The sequence below is a fragment of the Schistocerca piceifrons genome, chromosome 2 (assembly GCF_021461385.2).
Source record: "Schistocerca piceifrons isolate TAMUIC-IGC-003096 chromosome 2, iqSchPice1.1, whole genome shotgun sequence".
Lineage (NCBI taxonomy): Eukaryota > Metazoa > Arthropoda > Insecta > Orthoptera > Acrididae > Schistocerca > Schistocerca piceifrons.
The window spans coordinates 227,655,195-227,671,330 of NC_060139.1; positions in this window are offsets into that span (position 1 = coordinate 227,655,195).

The following is a 16,136-nucleotide window of genomic DNA, read 5'->3' on the forward strand; positions in this document are numbered from 1 at the left end:
GCGATGGGACACAGCATCTCCGAGTTAGCGATAAAGTGGGGATTTTCCCATACGACCATTTCACAAGTGTACCATGAATATCACGAATCCGGTGAAACATCAACTCCCCGACACCGCTGCTGTCGGAAAAAGATTCCGGAAGAACGGGACCAACGACAACTGAAGAGAATCCTTCAACGTCACAGAAGGGCAATCCTTCCGCAAACTACTACAGATTCCAATCCTGTGTCATCAACAAGTGTCAGCGTGCGAGAAATTCAACGAGGCATCATCGATACGGGCTTTCGGAACCGAAGGTCCACTAGTGTACCCTTGATGACTGCACGACACAAAGCTTTAGGCCTCACCTGGGCACGTCAACACCGACATTACACTGTTGATGACTGGAGTCATGTTGCCTGGTCACACGAGTCTCGTTTCAAATTGTATCGGTAGGGAGACAACCTCATGAATCATGGACGCAGAATGTCAGCTGGTGGAAGCTCTGTAATGGTGTGGGGCGAATCCAGTTGGAATGATATTGGACCCCTGATACGTCTAGATACGACCCTCGCATTTGACACGTACGTAAGAATTCTGTCTGATCACCAGTATCCATTCATGTTCATTGGCATTCCGACCGACTTGGGTAATACAGCAGGACAATGTGACACCCCACACGTCCAGAATTGCTACAGAGTGATTCCAGGAACACTCTTATGAGTTTAAACACTTCCGCTGGCTACCAACTCCCCAGACATGAACATTATTGAACATATCCGGGATACCTTGCAACGTACTCTTCAGAAGAGATAACTCACTCCGTCGTACTCTTACGGATTTATGGACAGCGCTGCAGGCTTCATGGTGTCAGTTCCCTCCAACACTACTTCAGACATTAGCCAAGTTCATGACACGTCGTGTTGAGGCGCTACTGCGTGCTCGCGGGGGGCCGTACATGATATTAGGCAGATGTACCGGTTTCTTTGGCTCTTTGGTGTAGAACATACATACATATGAGTTTGTAAACATGATATGTATTATGTATATGTACAGTTTTGTATACTTGGTGAGAACTCAACACTTTATAAGTTATTAAGCGTGAGTATGCATTGTAGTAATTGAACTAATGCACTCAATAAATTAAGTGTGAAGTTTCCACCAGATATACATACTGTAACTGCGCTAATGCACTGGAACAATTAGATAATAAATATACAGTTGTACAGTTGATCGTACAAACATGATTTTACCAGAAACAAGTTGTTATAAATTATATTGATTGTGTTCATGAGTGACAATGGATATTTACGTAATGGAAATTTATTTAAATTTTGTGTGTTACTGAGACTTAATGTCACTCATGTAATAGCAGTATTTTTCCATCCATGGACAATCTGGCATTTACACATTTGTTTATTGAATTTGTTATTTTGTCGTGCCTTTCACAAATTATTGTTGTTGCACTTTGTAATTTCTCAAGAAGTTGCTAAATTGTATACATTTCACTGTTTTAAAATTATTTTATTTTAAAACCGAATGAAGGTTTGAAATGTAATGTGTTTTGAAGAAATGTATCCCACTTATCTGAACCTAGGCCTTCCACTCACTTAGTTCATAATATCACATTTTCTACTGCTTGGGTATTATTTAAACTTCTAAGGAGACGTGTCATAAAAACAAACAAAAATTTACAACTTTGTGTAGCCAAAATAAAAACATTCAGACAAACAGTTCCCCACGTCACTAATAGAAGGCACAAGTCATTTTTGGAGAACATTAGCGTACACACTAATATATTACAGAAGTAGTTGTTTAAAAAAGTATGAAACAAACCGAAGAAAATTATATTATATACTAATGGTCAACATTTGTGTGAGTTCTGACTTTGTGTTAATGCCTTGAATTTATTATCTCGTTACAAAGAGAATGTTGTTGTTGTTGTGGTATTCAGTCCTGAGACTGGTTTGATGCAGCTCTCCATGCTTCTCTATCCTGTGCAAGCTTGTTCATCTCTCAGTACTTACTGCAACCTACATCCTTCTGAATCTGCTTAGTTTATTCATCTCTTGGTCCCCCTCTACGATTTTTACCATCCACGCTGCCCTCCAACGCTAAATTTGTGATCCGTTGATGCCTCAGAACATGTACTACCAACCAGTCCCTTCTTCTAGTGAAGTTGTGCCACAAACTCCTCTTCTCCCCCATTCTGTTCAATACCTCCTCATTAGTTATGTGATTTACCCATCTAATCTTCAGCACTCTTCTGTAGCACCACATTTTGAAAGCTTCTATTCTCTTCTTGTCCAAACTATTTATCGTCCATGTTTCACTTCCATACATGGCTACACTCCGTACAAATACTTTCACAAACGACTTCGTGACACTTAAATCTAAACTCGATGTTAACAAATTTCTCTTCTTCTGAAACGATTTCCTTGCCATTGCCAGTCTACATTTTATATCCTCTCTACTTCGACCATCATCAGTTATGTTGCTCCCCAAATAGCAAAATTCCTTTACTACTTCAAGTGCCTCATTTCCAACTCTAATTCCCTCAGCATCACCCGACTTAATTCGACTACATTCCATTATCCTCGTTTTGCTTTTGTTGATGTTCATTTTATATCCTCCTTTCAAGACACTGTCCACTCCGTTCAACTACTCTTCCAAGTCCTTTGCTGTCTCTGACAGAGATACAATGTCATCGGTAAACCTCAAAGTTTTTATTTCTTCTCCATGGATTTTAATACCTACTCCGAAATTTTCTTTTGTTTCCTTTACTGCTTGCTCAATATACAGATTGAATAACATTGGAGAGAGGCTAAAACCCTGCCTCACTCCCTTCACAACCACTGCTTCCCTTTCATGCCCCTCGACTCTTATAACTGCCATCTAGTTTCTGTACAAAGAGAATAGAGAAATCATTTGACACACATTTCCTCTGAGACACAGGCTCTACTCCCTCCCTCCCTCCCCCCCCCCCCTCCTCCCAGTTATGAACTATTTCCCTATTTGCTGGCGAGGGGCAGACGATAAAGAGGTAAAAAATCTAAGGAAAACAATCTTTTATTTTTCGAAAGAAAACCTCCGTCTACGTGGGATGGGACTGTATTTCATTTGAATTGCAATTTCGTTCTGTTTCCCATATCTATGTTGTCATTAGGCGAGGTATACACAAAGAGAAGCTAGAAACAAAGAGTATGGTCTTCCAGTGCACAGAGATGTCAGCCTCGGTGATCGATCTGCGGTTACGATGCAGATATGTGCGCTACGCATTTCATAAGAAAACTGGCCAGGTCCTGTGGTAGCGGCTGCTGCTGCTGCTGCCAGAAAAGAACGGTCGGGTCCACACTTGCGTATCTGTGACCGCTGTCCGCCCCGTGTCGTCTGGGTGGCGGTAAATAGCGCCGATATTGCGCGGGTGCGCCAGCATAGCGGCCCGGACACGTATAAGGGCAATAAGGAGCGCGGGGGAGTGCTGAAGGCCTGCTGTGGCTTTGGTGGTGGTCGTGAGGTGGTGGTAGTGTTGCTGCAGTGGCGGTGGGACGCATGCCGGTCACGCGCTCCCCACAAAACAACGACAGCGGGCGGGGAAAGGGCGAGGCGTGATCGGAAGCGAGTAGTTTGGAAGGGGTGGGGGGAAAGGAGGCGGGGAGGAGCTGTTCAAAAATCAAATCTCCACCTTATACAACACGCGACGTTGGGAAAAACATGAAAGGGTGAGAGGGAGGGAGAGGGGCTGTTCAGAAGTTAGGTCTCCAGCGTCTACAACAACCGGGCAAAACCTGAAACTATATTGTATAGCTACAGTAACCCACAACGCATGTGACAAGAGATATGTCTCATGTAGGAACGATATATGTATGATGCAGCCTCTTTTATGTGGGGTAGGCAAGATCATCGAAAATCTAGATAGCCCGCAAAATAAGAACAAAGTAAAATTACATTTGCTAATTGCAGTGAACATATACATTACATTTATTTTCACTTAAATACGTAAACTATGTTGGCGGGTTCTGTAAGCATAATAAACCGAGGGGAAAAAATTCCAACACCAAGAAAAATCGATGTACAGTAATGATGTTTTTAGAACACATTTGTAACATGTGTTACTTATGCTCGAACGGATTTTGGATTTTCACCCGGTAGTCGTAAACGTCACTACAAAATATTTCACCTTCAGGTGAACCGATGAAGACTGCAGTCCCGAAATCACTTCGAACATTTAATTCGCTGGCAAATTTTAAATTTCACATACGTTAGTTAGTTAATCTGTGTTGGCGCTGCAAGATCACAGATAAATATAAGAGAGAGAACCGCCATTGCAAATATGAAGCGCTGCTACATTAATAACCGTTGTAACCTCCAGAATGTTACATGCTAGCTTGACGACTGAGTCTACGATGGCTCACCTGAGTATGACTGGCTGGTGTCCAGTTGAAATATCAAGACGCGAAGTCTGCAACGATCAGCTGCAATCCTGAAATCTCTTGGAATATTTAATTGACCAGGAAAATTTGAAAAATTAATTGTAAGTTAGTTAATCTATGTTAGCGCTGCAAGATCGCAGATTAAAGTAAGCACGAGAACCACCATTGCAGATGTGAATTGCTGCTAACGAATAACCGATGTAACCGCCAGAATATTAAATGCTAGCATGCAGAAATGCATTTGTGTAGTACAGCTGCCGGATGTCTCTTTGTGCGACGGAGTTCCACGCCTGTTGCACTTTGTCGGTCAATACAGGGACGGTTAATGCTGACTGTGCATCAACTTTTAGTAAATTTTCTTGTGTATTGACCACACTCTTATTTTTTCAACATTACGTGTTTCGACTCTCCGTAATTTTCAAAGGCATTGTTGTGTTATTCACATAAAATTGTTCATTAGTTACATTGTGTGTATTGAATCACGAGACAAGTGCGCATGTCTCGCGATTGAGAATCGACACTATTATTCAGGCTCAATACCGTCGGGGACGTCATACATGACTAGCCGTAGATCTTCATCCAGTCTTAAATTTCAACACAAAATCCAGCACCAGCGATTTCCAAATACGAGCCTGGTTACATCCAATGCAGTCCATCACTTTGACCGTGGGCGCTAGCACCCGCCTTCTCCTTGCAATCATTTGACTTTCTCAACGAACATGTACAATACATTATTGTACTCGTACAGGTTAATGTCATCTTATTAACTGACGCAGTGCCGGTATACATGCATGGCGGTTGAGACAATTTATATTTTATGGTTGTAGTACTCAACTGACGTTATTATTTGAAATTCCGGAGTACTGAATACTGTACAGTTACAATATCTAAAGGAAAACAAACGAGGAAGATACATGAGTCTCGCATAAACAACTTTCCATTGTATTAAAATACTTCCTGCATGAACCACACCAGGGCCACACTGGAGGATAGTGGGAAATGTGAATCATCATACAATTAACAAGTTACGAAAATTATGAGTGAAATGTGCATCCGTTAGAAGAAATAAAATGAAGCATTAATCTCAAGCTGAAAGTGAGTTATAATCTTCCACAAGTCTTATCAGTTTCATCATTATCCATGTGAAACATTTCGCTACGCCGAGGCAACCAACGTGAACAAAATGATACGATAGTCCAGTGCGTGTGTTATTCTTTACCATGAAAAGTTCCTCTGGACATGCATGGATGTCAAAAGGACCAGGCGCTGCGGCGACTACAGCCATTATGAATTATATTATATGAATTCGCAGTTGCGAATGTGGACAATCATCAGCTGTAGAATGAAATGACGACAGTGGAAATTTATGCCGGATCGGGACTCGAACCCGGATGTCCCGTTTATCGCGAGTGGTCGTCTTACCATTTATTTTTATCTACATTTTTGTTGATCTAATTATGTTCATTAGTGTTCGTTGCATTTGTTCATGGCGGACGTCCTATGACATCCGTTCAAGTTCGTTTTTGATCCGTTTACTCAGTTTTTTTTATTATTACAGAGGGCAGCTAACCGCTAACCGAACACGCTGAACTGCCGGCTTTTTTTTTTTTTTTTAATGTTCAAATATGTGTGAATTCCTAAGGGACCAAACTGCTGAGGTCATCTGTCTCAAGAAATGCATATTACTTAAACTAACTTATGCGAAGAACAACACACACACTCATGCCCGAGGGAGGACTCGAACCACCGGCGTGCGCACAATCTCTGACAAGACGCCTCAAACCGCGCGGCCACTCCGCGCGGCGTTATTTGGCTACTCGTGTACGACATACGGACAGATCCAAACTTCCATATGTTGTCAATCATCAGCTGTAGAATGGAATGACGACAGTGAAAATTTGTGCAGGACCCGGGCTCGAACCCGGTTAAGGTAAGGCGACCGCTCGTGATAAGCGGGAAATCCCGGTTTCGAGTCTCAGTCCGGAACAAATTTTCATTGTCGTCGTTCCATTTTACAGCTGATGGTTGTCCTCGTTCGCTATTGCGAGTTAATTTAATGTAAACAAAAGGAGACGAACTTACGTTACCAATGACAAAATGCAAATACAGAAATGCGTAATATTTTTTCTCTATTTGACATGAAAGACGTTGGTCACAAACTGACTGAAGACGGCATATCATGCCGACAGTGGGCAATAAATGGCCAAATAATTAATCACTTTTGGCATTTTAACTAGGAATCCTTGTATCCAAATTGCGAATTCGGCGTTCAACCAGATTCCACGACTCAACACACCAAAGAGAGTTATAGGTGACACGCAGACCAAGTAGTTTATTTATTTTACGTGGCAATTTGTAATTTATATTTCAGAGTATGAATACTTTTAAAAGATCCCCTGGAGAAACAAAACAGTAAAAAAACATATCGCAGCAGCGGGGGCTGTATTAATACACGATCCGGTCACGTTACTGCGACCACCGACTATACTCGACGTTAACGTGCCTTAACCACTCACAGTTGGAAATTGACAGCACGAGCAGTAGTATGTAATGCGTGTTTGGGAATACGGAAAAACATGCAACCGTTGTCGTAATGCGGAAACGGAGTGAATTATCTGACGTCGAAAACGGTATGATTGTTGGCTTTCGGGTCAAGGATGGAAGCATTTCCGAAACGACTAAGTTTATAAACTGTTAATTTCCGCCGCGGCTAAAGCATGCCGTGCATACAAAGTGACAAGGCAATTGTGGTGCACCACAAGCCATAGAAGACGGGGGTGAACGACGGCTGTGGGCCCGTGTATGGGGGCGGCCGGTTAAAATTTTTCTTTTGTAATAATAATAACTGGAATACAGGGAGCGAAAGGCTACTTACAATTTGTACAGAAACCAGATGGCAGTTATAAGAGTCGAGGGGCATGAAAGGGAAGCAGTGGTTGGGAAGGGAGTGAGAGAGGGTTGCAGCCTCTCCGCGATGTTATTCAATCTGTATATTGAGAAAGCAGTAAAAGAAACAAAAGAAAAACTCGGAGTAGGTATTAAAACCCATGGAGAAGAAAGAAAAATTTTAAGGTTCGCCGATGACATTGTAATTCTGTGAGAAACAGCATGGGACTTGGAAGAGCAGTTGAACGCAACGGACGGTGTCTTGAAGGGAGGATATAAGATGAACATCAACAAAAGCAAAACGAGGATGATGGAATGTACTCGAGTCAACTCGGGTGATGCTGAGGGAATTAGATTAGGAAATGAGACACTTAAAGTAGTAATGGAGTTTTGCTATTTGGGGAGCAAAATAACTGATGATAGTCGAAGTAGAGAGGATATAAAATGTAGACTGGCAATGGCAAGGAAAGCGTTTCTGAAGAAGAGAAATTTGTTAACATTGAGTATGGATTTAAGTGTCAGGCACTCATTTCTGACAGTATTTGTATGGAGTGCAACCATGTATGGAAGTGAAACAGGGACGATAAATAGTTTAGACAAGAAGAGAATAGAAGCGTTCGAAATGTGGTACTACAGAAGAATGCTGAAGATTAGATGGGTAGATCACATAACCAATGAGGAGGTGTTGAATAGAACTGGAGAAAAGAGAAATTTGTGGCACAACTTGACTAGAAGAAGGGATCTGTTGATAGGGCATATTCTGAGGCATCAAGGGATCACCAATTTCGTATTGGAGGGCAGCGTGGAGGGTAAAAATCGTAGAGGGAGACCAAGAGATGAATACGCTAAGCAGTTGCAGAAGGATGTAAGCTGCAGTACGTACTGGGAGATGAAGCAGCTTGCACAGGATAGAGTAGTATGGGGAACTGCATCAAACCAAACTCAGGACTGAAGACCACAACAACATCAACAAGAATTGGTACGACGCCTTTCTTCAGGAGAGCCTTGCAACTATTCTTGTGGTCAGCCAGAAAGCGATGGAGAACATACTGACCATAGTTTCCGGTGTGCACGTCCCCTTTCTTGTACAGCCCACTAAAAGAAATGTTTCTATTCTCCTTTTTCTTAACGGGATCAGGAAAATGATTATAAAAGAAGATTTAGATTTCTAATTCTTACATTATTTCGTAGAGTCCCACACGCACAACACTGTGTAAGCCATTATGTTCATATTGACAGTAAATCTTTCTATCCTAAACAGCATTATTAGATGTTCAGAGGCGACATCTACGGTAAGTTCCTGCCAAACAGTCTTTCGCCGTGACTACTGATACTCAAATTAAATTAAATGCTCGCCACAAAAGTGGAAAAGAATGTTCACCACTTGCCACACGGATTTGTAAGTATCACGGACAGTTATTTTAGCGAAAATCTAAGCGATCCAGGAGGGTGTACACTCCTCGCGAGTTCTATTACACACATCAAAAAAAGTTTTGCGTCACCCCGGTTCCCAGAACTCCATAAGACAAACATTGACTGTAGGTATTGTGTCACAGACACAATCCCTTTGAGTGTTCAGAGGTGTCACTAAACCCACCTAAAGATGTAAACAACCATGCGTGATCAGCACCTATGAGACGGAAGGGGTCCGACAGCTAATCAGTTCCAGTCATTCCACCAGGAAGGAGCTACACGGCTCGTGTTGTCTGTAGTTCAACCATGCCCAGACAGTCAATACGGCGGTTAGATCGCGGCCGCATTGTTACTTTGAGCCAGGAAGGGCTCTCAAGAAGGGAAGTGTCCAGGCGTCTAGGAGTGAACCAAGGAGATGTTTAGACATGAAGGAGATACAGAGAGACAGGAACTGTCGATGACATGTCTCGCTCAAGCCACCCAAGGGCTACTACTGCATTGGATGACTGCTACCTACGAATTATGGCTCGGAGGAACGCTGACAGCAAGACCACGATGTTGAATAAGGCTTTCCGTGCAGCCACGGGACGTCGTGTTACGACTCGAACTCTGCGCAATAGGGTGCACGACGCGCAACTTCACTCCCGACGTCCATGGCGAGGTCCATCGCTGCAACCACGGCACCATGCAGCGTGGTACAGACAGGCCCAATAACATACCGAATGGACCGCACAGCATTGGCATCACGTTATTTTCACCGATGAGTGTCTCGTATGCCTTCAACCAGACAATCGTCGGAGACGTGTTTGAAGGCAACCCGGTCAGGCTGAACGCCTTAGACACACTGTCCAGCGAGTGCAGCAAGGTGGAGGTTCCCTGCTGTTTTGGGGTGGCATTATGTGGGGCAGACGTACGCCGCTAGCGGTCATGGAAGGCGCCATAACGGCTGTAGGATACGTGAATGCCATCCTCCGACCGCTAGTGCAACCATATCGGTAGTATACCGGACATTCGTCTTCATGGACGACAATTCGCGCCCCCATCACGCACCTCTTGTGAATGACTTCTTTCAGGATAATTACATCACTCGACTAAGAGGGGGCAGCATGTTCTCCAGACATGAACTCTACCGAACATGCCTGGTATAGATTGAAAAGGGCTGTTTATGGACGACGTGGCATACCAACGACTCTGAGGCATCTACGCCGATTCGCCGTTGAGGAGTGGGACAATGTGGAACCACAGTGCATTGATGAACTTGTGGATAGTATGCCACGACCAATACAGGCACGTATCATTGCAAGAGGACGTACTACTGGGTATTAGAGATACCGGTGTATACAGCAATGTGGACCACGACCTCTGAAGGTCTCGCTGCATGGTGGTACAACATGCAATTTGTGATTTTCTTGACCAATAAAAAGGGCGGAAATGATCTTTATGTTTATATCTGTTCCAAATTTCCATACAGGTTCCGGAACTCTCGGAACCGAAATGATGCAAAACTTTTTTTGATGTGTGTATTACAGGAAATCACCGTTTTGCCAGAACCCGTCTCTGACGCCATCCGAGGGAGTGATTTTGACAGACGCGGATCTTACAGTGGCTGGGTGCGAACTGAAGCCTCGTCTTGCGTCTCGGGCTGTATTTATATATAAGGCGCAGTGGACGGCCAAGGCAACACATGCTGTCATCCACCTTATGCACACGGCAGCAGGCACTAAATGGCCGCTTTCTCAGACACGTAAGATTTGATAACCAAGTTATGAATTGATTTAGAATCTTCTTAATTTTTACATGCAAGTTGGTTGAAATCACAAAAAAAGTTTCAGCTCGCTTGCATAAAAACTTTGCCTTCTAGAATTTTTAGAGTGGAACTGACAGTAGATCGTTACCTCTAAACTATAACTTTAAGAGACCTTGTATTGGTTGTTATCAAGATTACGGCCGTAAAATTTGTTAAAGCTCTATTATTTAATAGGTATTATCATGTGTTATTACAAAATTTTCTAGCATTAAAATTACAAATTGTTAATATACTACAAATGGGACTGTTTTAGTTACTAATTTAGTTTTCATTAAATTACTCGAAAACTATTATAGGTAGCTTAATGTGGGCACTTAGTTATTATTTTTAGGTTGAACTGAAGCATCAAATTTTGACATTTCTAAGTCTAATACCTATTTAGCGCCTTCAATTTTTCTTAAACACGTGTATTCTGACCCCAATTTTTGTTTTATCATGTTGAGACTTGTACCAGTTAATTTTGACGTACATTGGCCCATTATAACCAATTTCTGACTTTCTAGCTTTATTATTTAGCGTCACTTATTTTTTTCTTAAAACGGCGAATTTATGAAAACTATTGAGCTAATCACTTTAAGACTTAACATTTAAAACATTAGAACATTAAAGTATATGTTGACAAAGTTTGAGAAATCAGGTTTAAACTTTAACTTTATTCTTAATTATGGTGCAGTACCTGTGCGCTACGTGCAGACGCGTTGTGGTGACGTGGCGCTAGTAGCTGTGAACTGGGTAAGTCGCGCCACGCTCGCTCCCTCTGTATCTCATTAACGATACAGCGCTTGTTTCGCTAAACGTGTAAGAGCGAGTTGACGTACAACTCTTGAACAACTGACTGTTTAGATGAACCAAGGGGCTACCTAGAGTGTCTCTTCAACGACCATTCAGCGAACGTTGCTTCATATCGGCCTCCGCAACAGGCGCATGATTCATGCACCCATTCTGACTGCTATTTATAGGCGGAGAAGTTTGGAATTCGCACGCTAGTTCAGCAACTGGACGTCACGTGACTGACCATAGGTGGCCTTTTCAGATGAAAAGGCCACCTGCTTTATCGGACAAATGACCGTTGGCGTGTATGGCCTGAAACCTGTGACAGAAAACATCCTGCAACGAAGAGGTAGCGTTATGTGAAACCTGGTAGTCAAGGAAAGGCAGGATTCGGCTACGATTGTGGACGGAGCCGTCATCAGTTACTGTCGGTTGCATTTTACGGTTACACACAATTTATTTTAAATCAGTAATTCCAGAGTCAACAATAAATAAAAAATACCACACGTTATTAATGAAGGAATAAACAAGTGTAAATAATAGTGTTTTCAGTGAATTACAATTTATCAAATCACCACAAAATATAGATACAACAGATAATGTTTTAAAAGGAATCCACTGAGATCTGGGCAGAAGGCCCTACACGTCAAGAGTGGCAATAAATTAAGAATTGTTTAAAACTCGCTGCAACTTACAGATTACAGTTATTGAAATATTAAAGACAAGTCGCCACAAACACAGCAGGCGGCATCAGACGCCAGGAATGGCAGTAAATAAGGTTTTAAAGGCTTGCTGCGTAAGTACAAATATCAAATGAGAACTTTAAAGTAAATGATCACAATCACGGCTGAAGGTCTTACACGCCAGAAATGGCAATACTATAAAAAAATTTTGAAACCTGTTGTAAAACGGCAAATACAATAGCAAAAGTTAATTAAGAAAAACAAGCAGCTGATCCAGGTGGTGCTCCAGGAATCGACCTCTGAGAAGGCCCGGCAACATTTTCGCGAGCGATAAGATAGGCAGCCAAGAGTTGCATTCAGCTCACAAGATGCTAACTCAGACTATTGTCAGTCTAACGAATGCCTAATGATAATCTTGCCGAAGCTACCTGACGTCCGATAAACCAAATGCAACGATGGAACAATATGCCAAAGCCGGAACCGGCGGTCTGCACTACGTCCCCAGAATACTGCGCATAGAGCGCCCGGAACGAGAACGGAATCATACCCACCAGAGTTGAAAAATCACCAACCAGCCTACAATCAAGAAAGCTGTCAAAACTATACGCCTTTGCTGGACAGCAGCGGCAAGGCGAAGAAACGTACACTTCCGTTACATACACTAACCTCCAGGGCAGGTAACTTGGACGTTAGCGGCCACCAGGCAAGAAATATTACCGAAATTGTAACAAGTTGAACGCAGTAAATAGTAATAAGAAGTCGAGGGAAGCTAATCAGATTCGCCTTCCCCAATCACTCCACTCACTGCTCTTCGCCTCGGCGACACTACGAGCAGCAACACGAACCCAATTCACTGGAGAATCGCGAGATGTCACAATGGTGGAGGTTTCATCTACTTGGATTGAAATGCACTCATCTTAAAGCTTGCTGGACCCGGTTTACGACGATGTCGTGCACCCTCGCGAACACATCCCTTCCATCCGGCAGTCAACGCGTGCCGCCAGCGGTCCCGGCGTGTTCTGGCACTGCGCGGACCTGGCTCCTACTGAGTCCCCAACCGAACTGGCCCACTCACACGACCCAGGAAAACAACGACGTCGCCCCAAAGATAGGGCAACAGTTACTACATGTCGATAACCGCCGCTGCTGCCACCAGCAGACAGGCAGCGCTTGCGAAGCCGAGTGTCACCATTCAACATGAGAAGACAAACAACCGAAACTGTGCCAACTAAACGATACCATCTCGCCTGCAACGGAGGGCGGAAACCTACAAACTGCACCAACGGGAGTCGCAGCACGGCTCATTATGGCCTGGGGAATGTTTTAGTGGCATTCCCTCGTTGATCTCGTCATTCTGGAAGGCAGAATGGTTCAACTAAAATATGCATCTATGCTTGGGGAACATGCCTATCCCTAGATGCATTCTGTATTTCCTCGTCAGCAGGACAATGAAACGTGTCACATAGCTTGCAGCGTACGTGCGTGGTTCGAGGAGTTTTAGGAAGAGATAACTGTACTGCCCTTGCCACCAAACTCTTCGGGTATAAAACCAATCGAAAATCTGTGGGACCACCTCGATCGGTGTGCTTGCGCCATGGACCCTCAACCGAGACACATAGCGCAGCTGGCCACGGCGCTGGACTCAGCATGGCTCCACATTCCTGCCGTTACCTTCCACATACTGACTCTCTTCCTGCAGGTCTTGCGCTGCATTGGTGGTCAAGCATTCTTTTGACGTGTGCTCACATTAGTGTGACAGGACAAATGGTTCAAATGGCTCTGAGCACTATTAGACTCAACTGCTGAGGTCATTAGTCCGCTAGAACTTAGAACTAGTTAAACCTAACTAACCTAAGGACATCACAAACTTCCATGCCCGAGGCAGGATTCGAACCTGCGACCGTAGCGGTCTTGCGGTTCCAGACTGCAGCGCCTTTAACCGCACGGCCACTTCGGCCGGCTGTGACAGGACAATACACAATAAACAAGTCACGGCGTTTATGTCGAAATTTTAACGCCAGTAAGAACACAGTACTAAAGCTGACAGTGAGCTGTACTTGTCTCACGTGTTTCATCCATGGGAAACATTTCACTAACACCGAGGCAACCAAAACGAACACATCTCACCAATGACCAAATGAAAATATGGATATTTGTAACATTTTGCCCAATTTGGCATGAAATGGCTACACCTGCACAACAAGTTGGCCGTAAAACAAATGAAGATGGCACATCACACCGACAGTGAGCTATAAATGGCCAAACAATTAATCATTTTTTTCATTTTATCAATTTTGGTTGTGGCGTGCGTGTGTGTGTCGGCTCGATGGAAATGGATGTTCAAGTCTGGCTGACAAAGATCGGCGTCCGTCTATCGCGACAACTCCGATCTGTAACTGTTAAAACAAACTCCTCGCTTTGTTTGGTTGCATCAGATACTATCTCCCTTTAACAGATATGCGCGTATCGATGGAGCAGAACGCCGAAATGTATAAGCGGCCCTCGCTTATAATTGAAGCAATAGTGTTCGAAGGATGGCTTATTTACTGTTACACACAGTGACTGCACCACTCGGTACCGCAACAACTCCATTTATCTGAAACAATAAACCAAATATCCTTCGCGTGTTCGCGACGGGCTTATAAGCTTACGCGAAACTTGATAACAGAATTTTTTATGCCTGGTTTGTAAATGAATGTTCAAACGTCGATAGTATGATATCTAGAATTGTAAGTTCCAGCATTCAAGCCGATGCCACACCATAATCCTGTGATAATTTTCATTTGTTAAGTATTATAGCATCGTTAATGCATCGCTACGGTGCTAATTAAACGACTACGTCGCGTCGTAAATCCAGAGATAATGTATTCTCTAAATGACGTACAGAAAGCGTCATAATACAATGCTGAGTTACTGTTCGCTGTTAATAATGTCACTCATTCACCTTTAGCTTCGGCGTTCTATCAAGAAAATAATTATACACAGTTGCACAATAAAGTTCAATTAAATGATGTAGACGACACGATGTATTAAATTTATAACTGAGTTTATTGAACTTCTGAATTATTTAACCACTGCACTTGAAAGCACACCGATCTGTCATTCAGGGAATTGAAGCTACGATTTACATCAGAAATTCTGACATTGACTACAGCTTCCGACAACACGGCGTACCTGGGAATTATTCATGATTGTGTGTATACGTTTGCTACTCAAGTCTGTTTGTAATGTCGGCGTCTGGTACATTGATGTGTCCTTCAATGTTCGTGACAATCACAGATCACGACGTCTGAGTCCCAGAATTGATTAAGTATCACTTTTACCTCGCGTATAATATCCGTTCCGTTGTCTGGCCAAACAGTAAATGATCTATCACCTTTCTTCAGAACTTTGACTAATACGTCAAGACGATATTTGAAAAACTTTAAAATTCCAGATCGATCGGGAACAATTTATTATCGGTCAATAAGCGTGCTTCTATCGCGACGTCTACAAGAGAGTGAATTAACATCTCCACTGAAGTTTATCATTGTAGTCGCAGCGAACTTACAGCTCGATGCGACTACAACACTTTACTTGGCTGAATGTTATCTCTGATCACTTCATCTCGTCTGGGATTTATCCTTTGTAAAGCATAGATTTTGAATTCTTTATTTAGAGTTTCATGCTTCGTATATTAATTGATCATCTGATACTCTTTCATATAGTCCTTTCCGTGGAAATTGTTAATTCGCTAGCACTTCTATTGGTCAAATTTTCAATAGTGTTAATATTTTTGTTGTTGCCAGTAACCACCGTCAAGGTCAGTATAACAAATTTCTATATCTTTTGCTGTCAAAAGGGATGTCATTAGGTGCTTAAGATTTACGGTGTTATAAGGTACAAACCATCACATCCAGGTTGCGAGGTTGGTGTTCAACTTGATCCCTCCACACAACACGGCCTACAGAGGATGTAAGTGAGGAGCACACCAAGCAGTTCATCCATTTTACACGGCAATCAATAATTTGTATCTCAGAGAATGTATACGTTTCAAGATCCCCAGAAAAAAAAGAAAACAGTAAAAAAAGAAGACCGTGGAGCAGCAGGAGCTGTAGTAATATTATGGATTGTGTAGACGTATGTTTTGACGAAACACTCTCTTCTCCGAAGTGTTTTATGCAA